This window comes from Protopterus annectens, chromosome 6.part1 (assembly GCF_019279795.1).
Source record: "Protopterus annectens isolate FY-2018-M chromosome 6.part1, PAN1.0, whole genome shotgun sequence".
Taxonomy (NCBI): Eukaryota; Metazoa; Chordata; order Ceratodontiformes; family Protopteridae; genus Protopterus; species Protopterus annectens.
Genome location: NC_056738.1, coordinates 467027481 through 467044707, shown reverse-complemented (window position 1 = coordinate 467044707; position 17227 = coordinate 467027481). Strand labels below are relative to the sequence as shown.

The following is a 17227-nucleotide window of genomic DNA, read 5'->3' as shown; positions in this document are numbered from 1 at the left end:
GTAATCTGCGATCACTTTTTCTATCATTTGGTACAATCATGCCCGCTTTAATCCCTTATGGAGGGTAGACCGGATTACAGTGTGGTCATCATATAGGCATCCATTAGGCAATTTCTTTGGTTTTACACCCCACCTCCAATGCATATGTCTTGGGGAGTGATTAAGAGGTGAGCATGCAATGTGTGTAGTGTAGAGATGTCACGTGCTCAAATGGGAAAAGATGCAACCCTTCACCTGCGCTACCTTCTTGCAAAAGGATCTCAAGTCTTCAGTCTCTAAGATGGATACAATGGCAGAAGACATTCCATTTCCCTTGTCACACAGGTAGGTGGGCAGTAACAGTTCAGTCTTCACCCCTCTGTTAGCTCCTCCGGTGCCTGGGATACTTGCATGAACCCATGTCATGTAAATTATAGTCACGGCTATTCCTCTATGCCAATGAGCTGTCTGACTCTCGGACCTTCAGGTGCTACACTCAAACTGGCTCAAAATTACATGGGTCTGGGGAGATCCCTTTTTTCCAAGAAAATATATCCACAGAATTCTACTTTATATCTGTTGGACATAGGTGTGGCTAGGCATACTCTTTATACACTACTGAGTACAATTTTCTAGACATTACTTAGAGATGCCATGGCTTTAGGCCACACTATGTCCATAACTGATTAGATTAAGGCATACAATAAGAGTTCCGTAGATTGATAAACAATATATTTAATGGTTTTAGAGGGAAAGTGCTGTAAACATTTATTAAATGCTTGGATGGGGGTAACATGTCAAATAACTACCAGGTGGATAGCAATAAAAGCACAAGAGTATAAAATTAAATTCTCTGGCTACATCCCTGCTGTTGGACTAATATTTTTCTTCAAACAAATGTATTTCAGTCTCTGAAACATTCTCCTCAGACTTCTCACACACTGTACTTTTCTAAATACTGCAGTATCAACTTAAAGTTCCAACATTTTCTACAGCACCTAAAACTTACTGAATTGTACTCTAAAATATTTCAGCAGCAAAGTTTAACCTGTGTCAGGCGTTACGGCTGCACACCTTCTCAAGCTCAGTCATCCAGTAAATTTTGTGATGTCTCTGCTTTCTAGGGAGATTCTATCCACTGTGTATATCAAGAATTATGCAGTGCACGGAACACCAGGATTACGGTCCAATATCAGGAAAAAGACAACCTAGTTCAGTGCTACTGTAGCAGACCGGATATTCATAGCATTTTGAATTGTGCAGCACCTAAGTGTTGTTAATATCAAGTCTCATGCTAGACAATAAGTACTACCAGTGCTCACTATTTTTTCCTGTAACCAGTAGTATATGAAGCAGATAAAGATCCATGCAGTATAACGAATTATGACCAGGTGTGCGATTGTAAACCTGTATTGTGTGTTCCCGACATTGGTGCCAAAAATTTATCTCTCGATCTTCGCTCTTGAGGTGAACTTCTTGGCATCCACATCTCAAACACATAATAATGTGGTTACCATCGAAGACCTGATCATAATCCTCTACATTATCTACTGTAAGAGTCAAGTGCCTTTTCCATGAAATGGTTTTGTTTGCTATCTGGACTCTTGGGTTTAGGCAGCATGACTACCAGTGGCATCCAAGGTGTTGGCCTACTAATTTTACCGGTCATGTCACCATTTTTTTTTTTTTTTACCGTTTCCTGCTCAGTTCCAAGTTAATGTTCAAACTGAAAATATTAACATAATTAGACATACTTTCACATACTACACACATTAAAATTATTACAGCATATTTTCACAAAGTGGCATATCGATGATGCAATGACATCATGTGATATCACATTTTAGAATACTCAGCAGTCCAGTGAAAATATAAATAAATCTATCTGAAAAACAGTTGCTTCACTGGTATTCACCCTCTGCACATCACAATGCCTGATTCTGATACTTTGCTTTGCTGCCCTGGTGCTTAATCACCTATTGTCTTCTCATCACATACTTTACACCAGTCTGATCTCTATATCAAAATAAAATACTTCAGCCACAGCAGTAATCACGTAGTCCTTCAAACTCATTCATTAGGTTCTTCTGCATGATCTACTAGAGCTCTACTGACACCAAAAACAAACAGCACATGTACTGCTGCACTGGCTACCACACCAGAAGACTGCTTCATCACCCTATAAAGCATTGCTTCACCAGTCCACTCTTACAAATAACAGTAAGGAGAAATAATAGTTGGAAAACCAACTTTCAACCTAAAGGTTCCATCCAAGGACCCATTACTCCTAAGTTCCTTACTTAACATCATGTCTTTCCAACATCCACATACTCCTGCACTTTTGATGACACTGCAGCCTGGTAATCTGATCACTTGCATGCCATCATAAATTTTGGAATACATTTTGCCTTAAGTACATTCAGAACTGGTTAATTCTACGAGGTACATCCTACAAGTCCTAAAGAAAATTCTAAGGGGGTGCAATATTTGTCAGCATGGAGGGAGATGTTCAACAGATCATAATGCTTTGCCAGGGATGGTCTGCACCTCTCCCCTCTATTCTTTCGAATATCAGCTAAAACATTGTCCTTCCCCATAGTGCCTTTTTTAAGCAATGCCAAACTGAAAGTACTTCCAACAAAGCAAAGCAAAGCAAATCAAAACCAAGAAAATCTAAAGGTGTTACTGCTCAGTGCTAGGAATCCAAAAAAAACTCTACTCCCTAGAAACTCTCTTCACCCTAGAGAATGCTGATGTCTGTGCAGTCACTCAGACATGGTTTAAAGCCGCAGACAGCATACCAACAGTGCAAGGTTATAATGCCTTCCACACATTTAGACGAGCTACTACACAGATAGGGACAAAAGTGGAGGTGTCTCAATTTACATCAAAACTAAATATAATGCAAGGCTGGTCAAACACGACAATGCATTTGAGCTTCTCCACGTTCAAATAATCATAAGCAAAATCCAATACCACTTCCTTGCAAGCTATAGGTCTCCCGCCAAGATCCAGGAAATCCATACCATATATTTACCCTTACTGGAAACACTCACCATCCAACCCAATACCATATTCATGGGCGACTTTAAATACCCCACTATTAACTGGGAATCATAAATGACACCAAATGTACTGGCACAGAGATTTCTGGATTTTTGAAAACAGAAAATCTCTGGACCAGATTGTCAATACACCCACTAGGGATGCAACCATACTGGATCTGGTCCTCACTAATATGGGAGAGTGTTGCACATCCCCCTAGTGTAATATCTTCCCTGGTAAGGTCAGTCCACAAAATGGTATTCTTTGCAGTAAAAATAAAACCCCAGCTAATCCTGGGAATATTCAGGAACTACTCTAAAGCTAACTTCCTACTATTAAGCGATAGCCTGACAAAATTTCAAGCCCACATAAACTACAAAACTAACAAAAAAACAGGCCATTCACAACATCAGTGGGCTGTATAATTGTGCGTGTCTTTCGGCTTTTCCCGGTTAGGGGTCGCCACAGCGGAACTCTGGTCCGTTAATGACTGGTAGTTGATTTTTACGTGCCCAGTGGGCTGTATAATACAAGGAATAAAAATCATGGCAAAAATTACGAGGTGCAGCAACCAGAAAGATAAAAGCACTCTCATCAAATAAACAAAACTCAGAGGACAAATAAAGTCTACCAAAGCCAAATTTGAGGTAAATTTGGCCTCCCAGGCCAAGGACATCCATAAGGCATTCTTTAGCTATGTCCGCAACCTCAAAGGAAATACACAATTGTGTGCACAGCTCATTGTAAATGCAGTCACCTATACTGAGCCACAAGATATGGCAAACCTACTAGCCGACAAATTCAGCTCCAACTTTACCCCTCTCCCCCCCTTAACCTTCCCTCAATAAATACCATCAAGTACAACCCCCGCCATTATTAGGGAACAGGTCCTTAATGCTCCAAGGCCAAGAACACTGCATCAATGGGCCCAGACAATATCCCAGAATGCCTTCTAAATAGCATGAAACATGACCTATGCGCCCCTCTGGATTTGCTGTTTAACTATAGCCTCCAAACAGGCTTCATGCCTCACGAATGGAGAACAGAAACAGTCATCCCTCTGCACAAAGGTGGGCTATCTACAGACCTACAAGTCTCACTAGTGTCATATGTAAAGCCCTGGAAAAATTTATCATGGAAATTATCAGTAATGACAAAGGAAACCTCCAGACACTGGATCCAACCAAATTTGGTTTCATCAAGAGCAATTCAGGTCTACTTAACCTGATGGACTTCTTTGAGGTCACCAATGCAATGGATGAGTGCAAAATGATTCATACTGCTTACTTTGTCCCAAGACATTTGTCACAATACTCGACTCGGGCATTGTTGACAAACGTAAGAGGTTAGGTACAAACCCTTATGTCACCTAGTGAGTAGACAGCTGGCTCACAGACAGGACTCAGGAAGCTAAAATTGGGGAGTCTACCTCTACAAAGGCCAGTCATAAGCAGAGTCCCTCGGGGATCGGTCCTGGGACCTCTACTTTTTGGCATTTACTTCTCTGAAGTCAACGCCAATATCAATGGCCTCTGTCTGACTAAATCTGCTGATGATTACAAATTGGGAGCAGTCACTGAATCCCACGTTGACACAAATGTTCTCCAAGAAGGGCTGACACAGACAAACAACTAGTGTCAGAGCCATGCACTAAAACTAAATGGCAAGAAACGCATAATAGTGTACTTCAGGAAATCAACCACCCTTGGTAACCATCATATTGACAACATACCTGTAAGAGTTGACCCAGTAGTGAGAGACTTGGGGACACACAGACAGTAATCTAGCCTTTGACCATCACATGCTTATGGCAGTGAGGAAATCATTATATGATGTGCAACTTATAAACAAAGATATGGCATCTAGATCCAAGGAATCAATGTTCCACTGTATTAGGCATTCGGTAGATCTATCACTGTATACAATGCCCCCTTTGGTATGTACCTAACCATGCATAACCAACAATTGGAACATCCACAGAAGTTCCTCACTAAAAGAATACAGGGCAGAAGTAATATGTCCTATGCAGACCGTCTCAATCCCCTATCCCTGTATGGTCTCCTACAGGCTGTTGAGGGGAGATGTATGCCTGTAATACAAGGCTTTGTCAAACTCCACCCTGATGGACTTTCTGCATATCTGCAAAACAAACAGCACTAGAATTACCCATTCCAAAAGACTTCACCCTCGCCTATGAAATAAACAGGACATGCTGGAGACAGGTATTTATCCCAGAGACTACCCCTTCTTTGGAACAGGTTCTCCATCCATGTGAAGCAGAGTTCCTCCCTAACCCAATTCAAGTGCAACTTGGACAATTGGAGTGGGCAGAGGAAATTTGTCCCCGGTTTGGCACCTATGTCTCTAACGGACACAGGCATCCTGTAAATGGTTCATCTCCCAGGATCCTGCTTGTAAATGTTTTGCCTCCCAAGCCCCAGCTTACAGTTATCAAGGGACCAGAACTTGTTAAGAGATTTGGGATGTGGGGCTAGGCTTCAAAAGGCCTTTGTAGTCATTAGCCTAGTAAACACCTATGAACCTATGGAAAACAGAAAAGAAAAAGGAAAAATCAGGCTCACACTGCGAAAGTGATTGACATGGAGATGCAGCTGTTCTATACATATCCGAGGTATGGCAGGATCCTACTCAACAACTTCTGGTCAGAAAAATAGCAAAATATGTACCTTTAGAGTAGTAAGGGTTTCAATGGAATATTCTCTTTCTGCTATATCCAGCAATGGGTCTGCAAACTGCTGTAACCTGCAAACTACACTCAATATAATTTGCGGATTGTAATCGGGAAAAGATAAGTGCTCTCTAAATGTTTTACTAGAATTTTTTTTTAGTAGTTTCACTGCCATAATCTTACCAAAGCAGAATGCTTCCTGACTTTACTTGATCACTTTCGGCATTCACCCTATGGTCAAGTTACTACATATCCAGGCCATTCTCTCCACAAGCTATGACTTGATAAACAAATCAGCAAGTAGAATGTTTAAACAGTCCTCTATTACCCTCTGTCATTCTCCTCACCACATTATCATGTGGAATACTCCTAAAAAGCATTCTCCATCTAATGGTCCAATACTCGGAAATCTTTTCCTGTATCCAGTACGACAACAATTAAACTGCATTTTGAGACAAGCTTAGTGAATGTTTAGTCAAGGTACAAAACTGCAACTGCATGTCAGACAAAGACCAAGAACCAAAATGACGACGACTGCAAACAGTTCAAATAATACTCACCTGGACCAAAACTGGGACCGAACCACAAAAGGAGGGGGAGTATCAATATTCGTCAAAGATACCCACACCTCCAGGTTGGTGGCACAGCACAAAGCATCAGAGACTATCCATGTGCAACTAACAGTGGGTAAAACTGCCTTCCAGTTTATAGCCTGCTACAGACCACCCTCCCAAAGCCAGGAACCCCACTCGGCCTTCCTGAGAACACTGAAAAATATGAAGGTCTCTCCAAACACCATTATATTGGGCGACTTCAGCTACCCAAACATAGACTGGGAGCATTACTCTAGCTCCAACACCCTAGCCCAAAGGTTCCTAGAATTTATAAACTCAAATGCTATGGAACAACTTGTTACCACTCCCACAAGAGGGGAAAACATACTGGACCTGATCATCACCAACATGGGGACTCTATGCTCCAGACCAGAAGTGTATCCCTCACTGGTAAGATCAGACCATAAACTAATCTCACTGGATATTCACATCCCAACCCCACCCCCTGCCCAGAAAACCACAGTGAAAAACTTCTCTAAAGCAAATTTCACACTCCTCAAAACTGAGGTGGAATCCTTCAAAGCCCCCGGGCCTGTGGAAAATATGGCCCAGACCGCAAAATCCTTTATAAACGCATTCTATGAACACCTTCAGGAATGCATGGATCATGCAATCCCAAATAAAACCAAGACCCAGTCCTCCAAAGGCAGACTTGGTGGACACCAGCCATAAACAAACTATACAATAGAAGGAGGAAGCTACTACATGATAGAGCAAAATCCCAAAAAGGGAAGGCATCTCTGATCAGTATTAGCAAAAAACTATGGGCACTCATAAAATCGTCTAAGACCAGCTTCAAGAGAAATATTGCACAGGACACTAAGGATAATCACAAGGCTTTCTTTAGTTATGTTAGGAACCTGGGTGGGAATTCCCAGATATGCTTAGAATTAGTCCAAAATGACAAAAAATACACCGAACCCACAGACATTGCCAACATCCTAGCTGACAGGTTCAGCGCAAACTTCTCCCCCCCCTCCCCACCAAAAGGGCAAATATCTATCCCAGCAGTGTGCTGCCCCCCCTGACATCTCAGATGCTCAGGTAAGAGCCGCCCTCTCCAAAGCAAAAAACACAGCATCAGTGGGACCAGATGGTGTCCCAGGCTGCGTCCTACATGAACTCCAAGAAGAGCTAAACCCAAACTGTTCAATCTCAGCCTTACTACAGGATATGTCCCCAAAGAATGACGTACAGCAACTGTGGTCCCTCTCCACAAAGGTAGTGCCTCAACGGATCCTGGAAACTATCGCCCCATAAGTTTGACTAGCTTGGTCTGCAAAGCTATGGAAAGGATCATCATGGACCTCATAAATAAAGATATTGGGGACCTACAGACACTGGATCCTACCCAGTTCAGCTTTGTTAAGGGCAGATCCTGCCTCTTAAACCTGGTCAGTTTCTTTCAAACAGTCACCAAGGCCATTGACGAGGGGAATGTGGTCCACACAGCCTACCTGGACCTCGCAAAAGCCTTTGATATAATACCCCACTCGGGCATTATAGATAAGCTCACCAGCTTAAATATAAACCCCTATGTCACTAGATGGGTTGCAAACTGGCTCAAGGACAGAACCCACATGGTTAGAATTGCTGGAGCCATGTCAGACTCCAAACCAGTTACAAGTGGCGTCCCACAAGGCTCAATCCTGGGACCTCTCTTGTTCGTATATATTTCTCGGAGGTACAGGCCAACACGGAAGGACTGTGGCTGACCAAGTACGCAGATGACTGCAAACTGGGCGCCATAATTGACTCTCCAGCCGACACAAGCATCCTCCAAAAGGGCCTCATAGAAACAGGCAACTGGTGTCAGAGCCATGGCCTCAAGCTAAACGCCAAAAAGTTCATAGTTATCCCCTTTGGCAAAAACAAAGTGCCCACAAATTACCATATCGGTGGTAATCCATTAAGTACAGAAGAAGTAATTAGGAACCTGAGGACCCAAGTTGATAGCAATCTCTCATTTGACAACCACGTGGCCAAAGTGGTTAGAAAAACATTTTATATAGCCCACCTAATCATGAAGGGATTCACATCTAGATCAGGGGAGGTCATCGTGTCTCTTTACTCATCCCTCATCAGGCCCATAATTGAGTACAGTGCCCTTTTTGGGATGTACCTTACCAGACACCTGCAGCAACTGGAAAGACCCCAAAAGTACCACACCAAGAGGATCAAAGAGCTCAAACAGATGCCATATGCTGCCCGGTTAAAGAAACTCCAGCTCTACTCAGTCGCATACCACCTGTTCAGAGGCGATCTGTGCCTGATGTATAAAGCCATGTCCAACCCAGAATTAATGGACATGCTGCACCTCAGAAAATCCAAATCCCATCGAGCCACGCCGAGAGACTTGAACCTCAGCACTGAAATAAATAGGACATGCTGGAGGGACAGATTCATAACCTAGAGGCTCCCTTCACTCTGGAATAAAATCCCAGTCCAGGTTAGGCAGAGTCCCTCATTGAGTCTCTTCAAGAGGAATCTTGATGAGTGGATGGGAGATCGTAGGTTTACCCTGGGTATCACTTCTGTGTCACTGTTAGACAGAGGCACAGTATACTAACCTCGAAAAAGGGCATATCAAAATTAATTTAAAATGGGTGGCGAAAGCCAAACACACTCTGGCTAGGCTTATAAATGCCCTAGGGCAGATAGCCTAGTATGAACCTATGAACACTAACTTTATTCCCGACCATCAAAACAGCAATAACTAAGTGCTTTTGTCCAAAATCCATGGACTTCATCAGAGTTGATGCTGAAAAGTTGCAAGACAGTTTAAATATAAACTGAAGTACAAAACATCCAATCAAGAACACCTCCACAGGAATAAGGACACTTTGAATGCAGATTTAAATGAACACACACCCTAAAAACTGAGTGAATAAAAACATTGTTGCACTGCCTACATAAGGGCCACAATAATCTTAAAAATAATCAAAGTATAAATATAAATGTAAATAATCACAGCCTGCAAATGTAATGAAGAGAGCAAATGTTCCGTAATTTAGCTTTTAAAAAGTCCCATATGTGGCTTACAGCATGCACAGTACACTAGCTGAAATGCTTTTACCTGCAATTTTTTTTTTTGGGGGGGGGGGGGTTGTCATTATGTCTTGCAACAGTCGACGTACAGAGAAGTAATTATCAAAGTCTGGAACAGCATCTTAATTCCTCTGCATCTATATTTTCTTTAGATTTTTAGATACTTTCTTCACCGACTTTCCTGGTACTTTACACAGCTTGTTCTTGTGTGCTTAAGAATACATGGCTCCCCAAAGTCATTACTGTTTGCACACCATAAATGCATTGTCACCAACAGCTATGAAACTGCATCTATGTCACACGGCAGACTATGACTAAGGGTTCAAAGACTATAATAACTGGATTTGTGTAGCCTGGGAATGGCATATAACTAATCTGTCTCATTATGCCCTTCTAAAGTTTGTACCAGTCTCAGGGGAATTACTTTAAACTAATATCCAGAGCTCCCGATTAATGTCACAGCTGAACTCTGTCTCCTTTGCTGCCCAGGTCAATGCTGTGGCAATAGTGGAAAAGATTTACTGTTTCCATTAATGACCACCAGCAGCTACATAATGACTATGTAATACATCTGCAGAAACGGAGAGTACATGTCATCAGTGCTGCCAGTCTAGGATGACAGCACTGCAAATCTAGCACCATCCAAACCTACAGAAACAAAAACAAGTGGGTTGCTTTCCTCCACTATGTCTGTGAGGATTCCATCTACTACGGCTATCCCTAGATAGATCTCCTTTCACTGCATAATTACATTCAGCAGCTTTGACTATAGCAGAGTATCCACTATTGTTTTTTCACACAGGTGAGGAACTAGACTACTGACAATACTGTCAATCCTAGATTTGACAGAATGGTTGAAGTGTGCTGTCAATTTCTGCAAATATACTACACAATGTGCAACTGTTGCCAGTTTATTAATAGAAAAGGCATAAAAGCAGTAAATGGAACTTTGTGTCACTGGAACTCTGATTGCTAAATGCAGGTGTATACAAGACCCATTTACAATGCTTAATGCATATGAGGGGGGCTGTACCCTCTTAACCCCTGCATATTAGTACTACAATGTCTTACTGTTAATGCTAGTAGATCCTGATATGCATTTAAAGGGAGGTGTTATGCTCCTCAATCCCTGCCACTTGGTTTGGATGCACTGCACAATGTATAACTACTGGAAATCTCACAATAAGTACATAGTGCTTTTTTTACTATTATAAGAATTCCTATTGTTTTAAACTGTTTCTGTAACTCTGATTGCCTCTATACATGTGTACAATATTGCAAACTAGTGCTTGTATACACATGTGAACAAGGCTGCTGCACCATCAACTGCCCATCAGTTTGTAATACTATATTTTACTGTTGCTTTTATCGGATGACTTTTAGCTGCATGCATGTGAAGGAGAGACAGCACCCCACCATTTACTAATACTTTTTTAGCTGTGGAACAGTAACACTTTGCAATACTATATTTACTTTGGCCACGAAGGATGGAAGAAAAGAAAAAGATGGACCTTAAACAACGACAGACAGAACTGATTGACAACTACATAATATCAGAATTCCTTTTTTTTTTTTTGTTGTTTTTATGTAAAAGTCATTTTGCTGGCAGTGTTCAATAAAAATGTGGTTAACAGTTTGACAGTGTGGATTACAGAGTTCCATTCTTGAGAGCTACAACAGCAAGCTTCATGAAATCTTGTTATATACTGTGTTTAAAAATATACTGTGATTTTCTGTATGAAGACTCCATTCATGTAGTTACTGCAGGTCTATTTAGAGACACAGAAGAGGTATGTTTAGGACGCTGAAGGACAGGTTGTGTGCAGTCGGTTGGAGTAAAAAGTTTATGCCCTTGCTTTTAAGCACAGTGTGTTCGTGAGGGGGCAAGCACTGATGTAATTGCAAACACTGTGAAAAATCGATTCAGAACGTTGGCAAGTGTACATCTTACAGCATTAAGCAATTTCAGCTTGGCCAGCAGTACAGACACCAACAAACCTTGGAGCTTACTGTAGAAGATGACCCTGCGGTATTCCTCAAGAGGTGACACGGGTGAACAGAACAAGGCAAGAAGCATGATGGGGGGGATCACATGGTTTAAACTCGTACAAAACACTCTGTTTCTGAAAACTACTCAATAAAACTATAACTGTAAAAAAGAGGGAAAAAAATCCACCACATAATAAATGAAAAGCTTGGATAAATGGACTTTAGCCTGACTCTTGAGATTTTAGCCATAAGTATTAGATGTATATACAAACCGTGAGATGGGGGAGTGGGGTGGATACTCCATGCCAAAAATATTGAAAACACCGTCTACTGAAAACACTAACATTTCTGGCTACATCCAAGTGAAGTGGGCTTCAGAATTTGCATACAGAAACAGATTCACCGTGCAGGCCAAACGTCTAAGAGAAATTTCATAAAGCTCTGCTAAAAATCAATCCATTTTCTGGCAGCCCTTCAACTTGCATTGAATGAACAACAAAATATTACTACATACACGCTCCATATTCGACTTACTCATACCCGCGATAAAACAGGGCCGCTTTAACAATGCAATGCCGTGAATCCTATCAACTTTAGTAAAATCGCAGCACTAGCTGACGTACCTTGTCCTTCCATCGTCATTTTTTATTCAGTCTGTTTTCATTCAAATGACACCACAGGAACTGCAATCGAATTACGAAAGGTGTGTACAATACATAGCGGTTTCTCCCGATATTATAATACAGCGATAAAACACACACAGTTTCCTGAAAGGTACGATAATTTCCTGTCCAATAAAAGTGCAGTACCCGTGCAACACCAATATTCACCCTCTTCGGTGAAAAAATGTAAACCGTGATTGTATATTTTGCCGTTAAAATGCACGACTTCTGAATGGTGTTAATGTGCTTCAAGTTAACCTCTTTAGCCAAAAGATGCAGTTCCCTTTTACTTGTCACTCAATGAAATATCTACATGGTTTCCTGCGGCCACTCGTTTGTATTTAAATGTGTTATATTGTCTGATACTATGCAATAGTTCTCATCTTTCTTCCCCAAAATGTGGAAGTCCGCCTATCATAAAGTGGAAAAAGGGACAAATTCTGAGAACAGCTGCGACTAGGTTACAAATAACTTCAACTAGGAACCTCAAAGGCTGACTTTACTTTATAGTTATAAAAATCTTTTGCTGAATTCATGTGATTCACTATGATTTACCAGTGGATGTCGCTCAAAGAAAATGTTAACGCGGAATATAATGTGATATATCTGGTCTAATGTGTAACTGCGAGGAGCACTGACATTTTTTAAGATTCAAAAGGATTAGCGCTCCCCATAATGAAGTACCCTTGAGACTGAATATATTAACTTCCCAGATTTTTGCTTCATGTTTTTTGTTTTGTGTGTGTGTGTTTTTTTTTTTTTTGTTTTTTTTTTTTGGGGGGGGGGGGGCAAATCACTGAGAATTAAGTCACTAAATAATGGCATACATAACTGAGCTACAGACTTCATAGCCTTCAGAAAATTCGCGCAAAGACTGTTATTCTACAAATGTTTTAAGTTTATAAAAGTAATATCATAAAGCTGTACATATTTTTGGGGCTTTAACCACCATGATGTCAGGCTTTGTCAAGATTTCTTGCTCTAAGCGGTTGAGAGGTATGACTAAATTTCAGGTCATGGCAATAGAAGTATTCCAATTTTGCAGAAAATGAAAGACCGACTTGCACTTGCGACTGGTGCATGCAGTAACATAACAATGGTGACTACATACTTTGCAAATTATAAGCACTGAAATCATATCACCGTCATTTAACATTCGTGACAGAAAGAGGAGCACTTTTTTTTCAGAATAGAATGTATTGCTACAAGTAGACCAGTACAGTTAGTGATAAGGAAAATTTTCTATAGTCACGGTTTGTGTGTTTAATAATCGGAGTACCATTTAACAGTTGTATAATTATGAAATCAATGATTAAATCTATAAAGAGCCAGCTAAATCTTAGGGCAAAAATAATATCAGTCGACTGATATGGGTGGCTCCCAAGGATTGACATTTGTCATTGATGGGTTGGTTTCTATACAATTCACAAAGGAAGAATGGCACAATCACCATAATCTGACACCAAGGTAAATGCTGGTGAGATGTGAAGGGATAGCATCATCTTACATACAATTTTCTGCAAGCAACAACTTAGTGCATTTGATGAGTGTAAAGCATAGGCAACCCTATGGGCAGCAACATTAGTGAAAGAGTGCTGAAATAAATTTAAAGATGCACAGCATCTTAGCTGAGGCAGCAGAATTGTTAGATACTTGATTTTGGACATTTTTAGTTTTTAGTTTTCTTTTTTTTTTAATTTACCTGACCTGATCTAACCATCACACAGAAACCTGGTTTAAGGCTCCAGTGAGCACCCCAGCACTACCAGGCTACAACTCATACTATACATTTCGGCCACAGAACCCGGACCGAAATACAAAAGGTGGGGGCATATCCATATTCATCAAGGATACCCACACCTCCAGGTTAGTGGCACAGCACAATGCTTCAGAGATTATCCACATGCAACTAACAACAAGCAAAAAGTACAGTTTTGTACCTACCATAAATGTAGATGTTCGAAGATCCACATTGCTGCAGTCCTTACACTTGGGTAATCCGCTGTCCTCGGTCGGCCCGAATATCAAAGTATAAGGCTGACGTCGGTCAGGGCACATTTGACTGACGTCAGGACGTCAGGGTACAAATGCGCATGACCGACGTCATATCCTCAGTCTTTTCTTGCCCCAGATGTCAGAAGACCCTAAAAATAAAGGTCAAAACCAAAAGACAGCAAACAACCAACCAACCACCCTTGCACTAACTATAATGCACAATATATACAATATACACAAATGTACAACCCAACCCACACAACCACCTCTAACTACAGAGGGAAGGAGGGAGGGTTTGACTGCAGCAATGTGGATCTTCGAACATCTACATTTATGGTAGGTACAAAACTGTACTATGTTCTTCATCTCACATTGCTGCAGTCCTTACACTTGGGTAGAATCCCAAAGCAGAGGTAAGGGAGGATGGCTAACTACAAAGAAGCAGGAGCTGCCAAAATGCCCTGCAAAACAGCAGTGGCAAAACCAGCCCTGGACTTAGAGTAAAGCGCAGGTGATAATGCTTAGAGAAAGTATGCACAGAACTCCAAGTAGCTGCCTCCAAAATATCCTTGGTTGCCACTCCCTCAAAAAGCTGTTGAAGTGGCAGTAGCCCTAGTGGAATGAGGCCTAATCCCAGCTGGAATCTCCTTGCCATGATGGGAATAACAGAAAGCAATGCAAAACCCAATCCACTTAGAAATAGTTTGTTTTGAAACAGGCTTGCCCTGAGAACTCAAAGCAAAAGAAACAAACAACTGCTGAGACTGCCTGAAACCTTTAGTTCTGTCCAAATAATAACGCAACTGCCTGTGGACATCTAAAGTGTGCAAAATCTTTTCCCCTTTATTTTGGGGATTTGCATAAAAAGTAGGCAAATGAATAGTTTGGTTTAAAGCCACACTAGAAACCACCTTAGGCATAAAGGAAGGATTAGTACGTAATGATACCCTATCCTTATGGAAAATCAAGAAAGGCTCAACCGCCATAAGGGCCTGTAATTCAGAAACCCTTCTTGCAGAGGTAATGGCCAACAAAAAAGCAGTCTTCCATGATAAATACTTCAACTCAGCAGTAGCTGCAGGCTCAAAAGGTTGTAGAGTGAGTTTCTCCAACACAAAATTGAGATCCCAAGCAGGAGTAGGAGCTCTTCGTGGGGTCTTATATTCTTTGCCCTCTAAGAAATTGCTTGAACAAAGGATGAGAAAACAATGGTGGGTTGCAATCATAGTGAGCTGAAATTGCTGCAGCATGAACTTTAATAGAAGAGAAAGACAAACCTTTGTCTAGCAACTCAGTAAGATATTGAAGAGCCACACACAAATTAGGCTCAGAAACATCAAAATCTTTTGCTGTACTCCAAAACAAAAATCTCTTCCATTTGTCTGCGTACACTTTCCTTGTACTAGGCCTCCTAGCTTCCAAAATAACATTTAAAACTGGCTGAGGAAGTGGAGGCCCACTATGGTTCAAAACAGAATATGCCAGGCTGTTAGGTGCAGAGAGTGAAGCTTGACATTTAGTAAATGGCTGTCCTCCTGCGACAACAGGTGTGGAATCGAAGGCAAAGGCCATGGAGGCTTCCATACCAGACTTCTCAGTAATGGGTACCAGTGTTGTCGAGGCCAATCCGGAGCTATTAAAATCATCCTTGGCTTGTCCTGTCTGACCTTTAGAAGTACCTTTAGGAGGAGAGGCAGAGGTGGAAAGGCATACACATGAAGATTGCTCCAATTGAAAGAAAGAGCATCCACTCTCCAAGCTGTGGGATGAAACCTTTTGTGCAAAACCTTGGCAGCTGATGGTTTAGTGGAGAAGCGAACAGATCTATGTCTGGAGTTCCCCATGACACTGTCAATTTCTGAAATACATGAGGATCCAATTTCCACTCGTGGGGATCCATAATTGCCTGCTCAACACATCTGCTAAGGAGTTCTGTGCTCCTGGCAGAAACCTTGCCTGAAGATTGAGCTGTAAACTGAGAGCAGTCTCCCACAAAATCATTGCTTGCCTGCATAGAGGATAAGAATGTGTTCCCCTTGCTTGTTGATGTACCACATGACAGTTGTGTTGTCTGTTAGAATCAACACCTGCCCTGGAAGAAGTAATTCCTTGAAAGCAATTAATGCAAACTGGACTGCTAACATCTCCTTCATGTTGATATGTAGATGTTGTAGTCTGACAGGCCACTTGTTTTGTATCCACTTTCCATTTAGATGAGCTCCCCAAGCTTTGTCTGAGGCATCTGTCGTTAAAATCTGACTCGCCTCTGGCCGGGTCACAGAGAGTCCCTTGTTTAGGTGACATTCCTGAGCCCACCACAAAAATTCCTTTTGAATGCAAGGTATTATTTGAATGACAGTGTCCAGATCCTGGCAGTGCTGTGTCCATACATTTTTGAGATACCATTGTAGCTTCCTCATATGCAGTTTGGCATTGGGAAGTACCAGAATACAAGATGCCATGAACCCTAAGGCTTGAAGGACTGTCTTTGCAGTCAGCCCGGACTGATGAGATAGTTGATGGAAGTAAAGGGATAGACTCTTTTGTTTGTCCGGGGTTAAAAGGCCATCTGGGATGCTGTATTCAGTCTCACACCCAGAAAGCACATGTCTTGAGAGGGTACTAGACTGGACTTTATTTCGCTCACAGAATACCCTAGGCATCTTAGCACTGCTATCACATAATCCAAATGATGAAGAAGCTCTTCTCTTCCTTGAGCCAGAATTAGGCAGTCGTCCAAATAAGGATAGATCTGTATTCCTTTTAGTCTGAAGAAAGCTATCACTGAGCCAGAACTTTCGTGAACACTCTGGGCGCAGTAGATAAGCCAAAGGGCAATGCAGAGAACTGATAGTGAGAAGTCCCAGCTCGAAAACGCAGATACTTTCTGCAACTTAGTCTGATAGGAACATGAAGGTAAGCCTCCTTGAGATCCAAAGTTACCATCCGATGATCTTTGCCCAGCAGAGGTAAAAGCTGCTGCAACGTCAACATTTTGAACTTGGGAATGTCCAGATAAGTGTTGAGGATAGATAAATCCAAAATTGGTCTCCATGTGTTCCCCTTCTTTGGTACTAGGAACAGGCGAGAATAAAATCCCAGGCCCACTTCTGGCAGAGGGACCGGCTGTATGGCCCCTAGTCGGAGCAACAGAGAAACCTGTTTGTGAGCCTCTATTCTTTGTTGAGGAGGAACGTCTGGCATGC

The 17227-nt window shown here is 41.6% G+C and overlaps 1 long non-coding RNA gene across 1 annotated transcript in view; it reads right to left on the bottom strand.

The window, feature by feature from the left end:
• Window positions 1–12471, bottom strand: part of LOC122805630 — a 73021-nt gene extending 60550 nt beyond the window's left edge. Inside the window, exon 1 of the long non-coding RNA XR_006365392.1 lies at window positions 11988–12471. This is a non-coding gene — a long non-coding RNA (uncharacterized LOC122805630). The remainder of the gene's footprint in view (window positions 1–11987) is intronic.
• Window positions 12472–17227: the final 4756 nt, after the last annotated feature.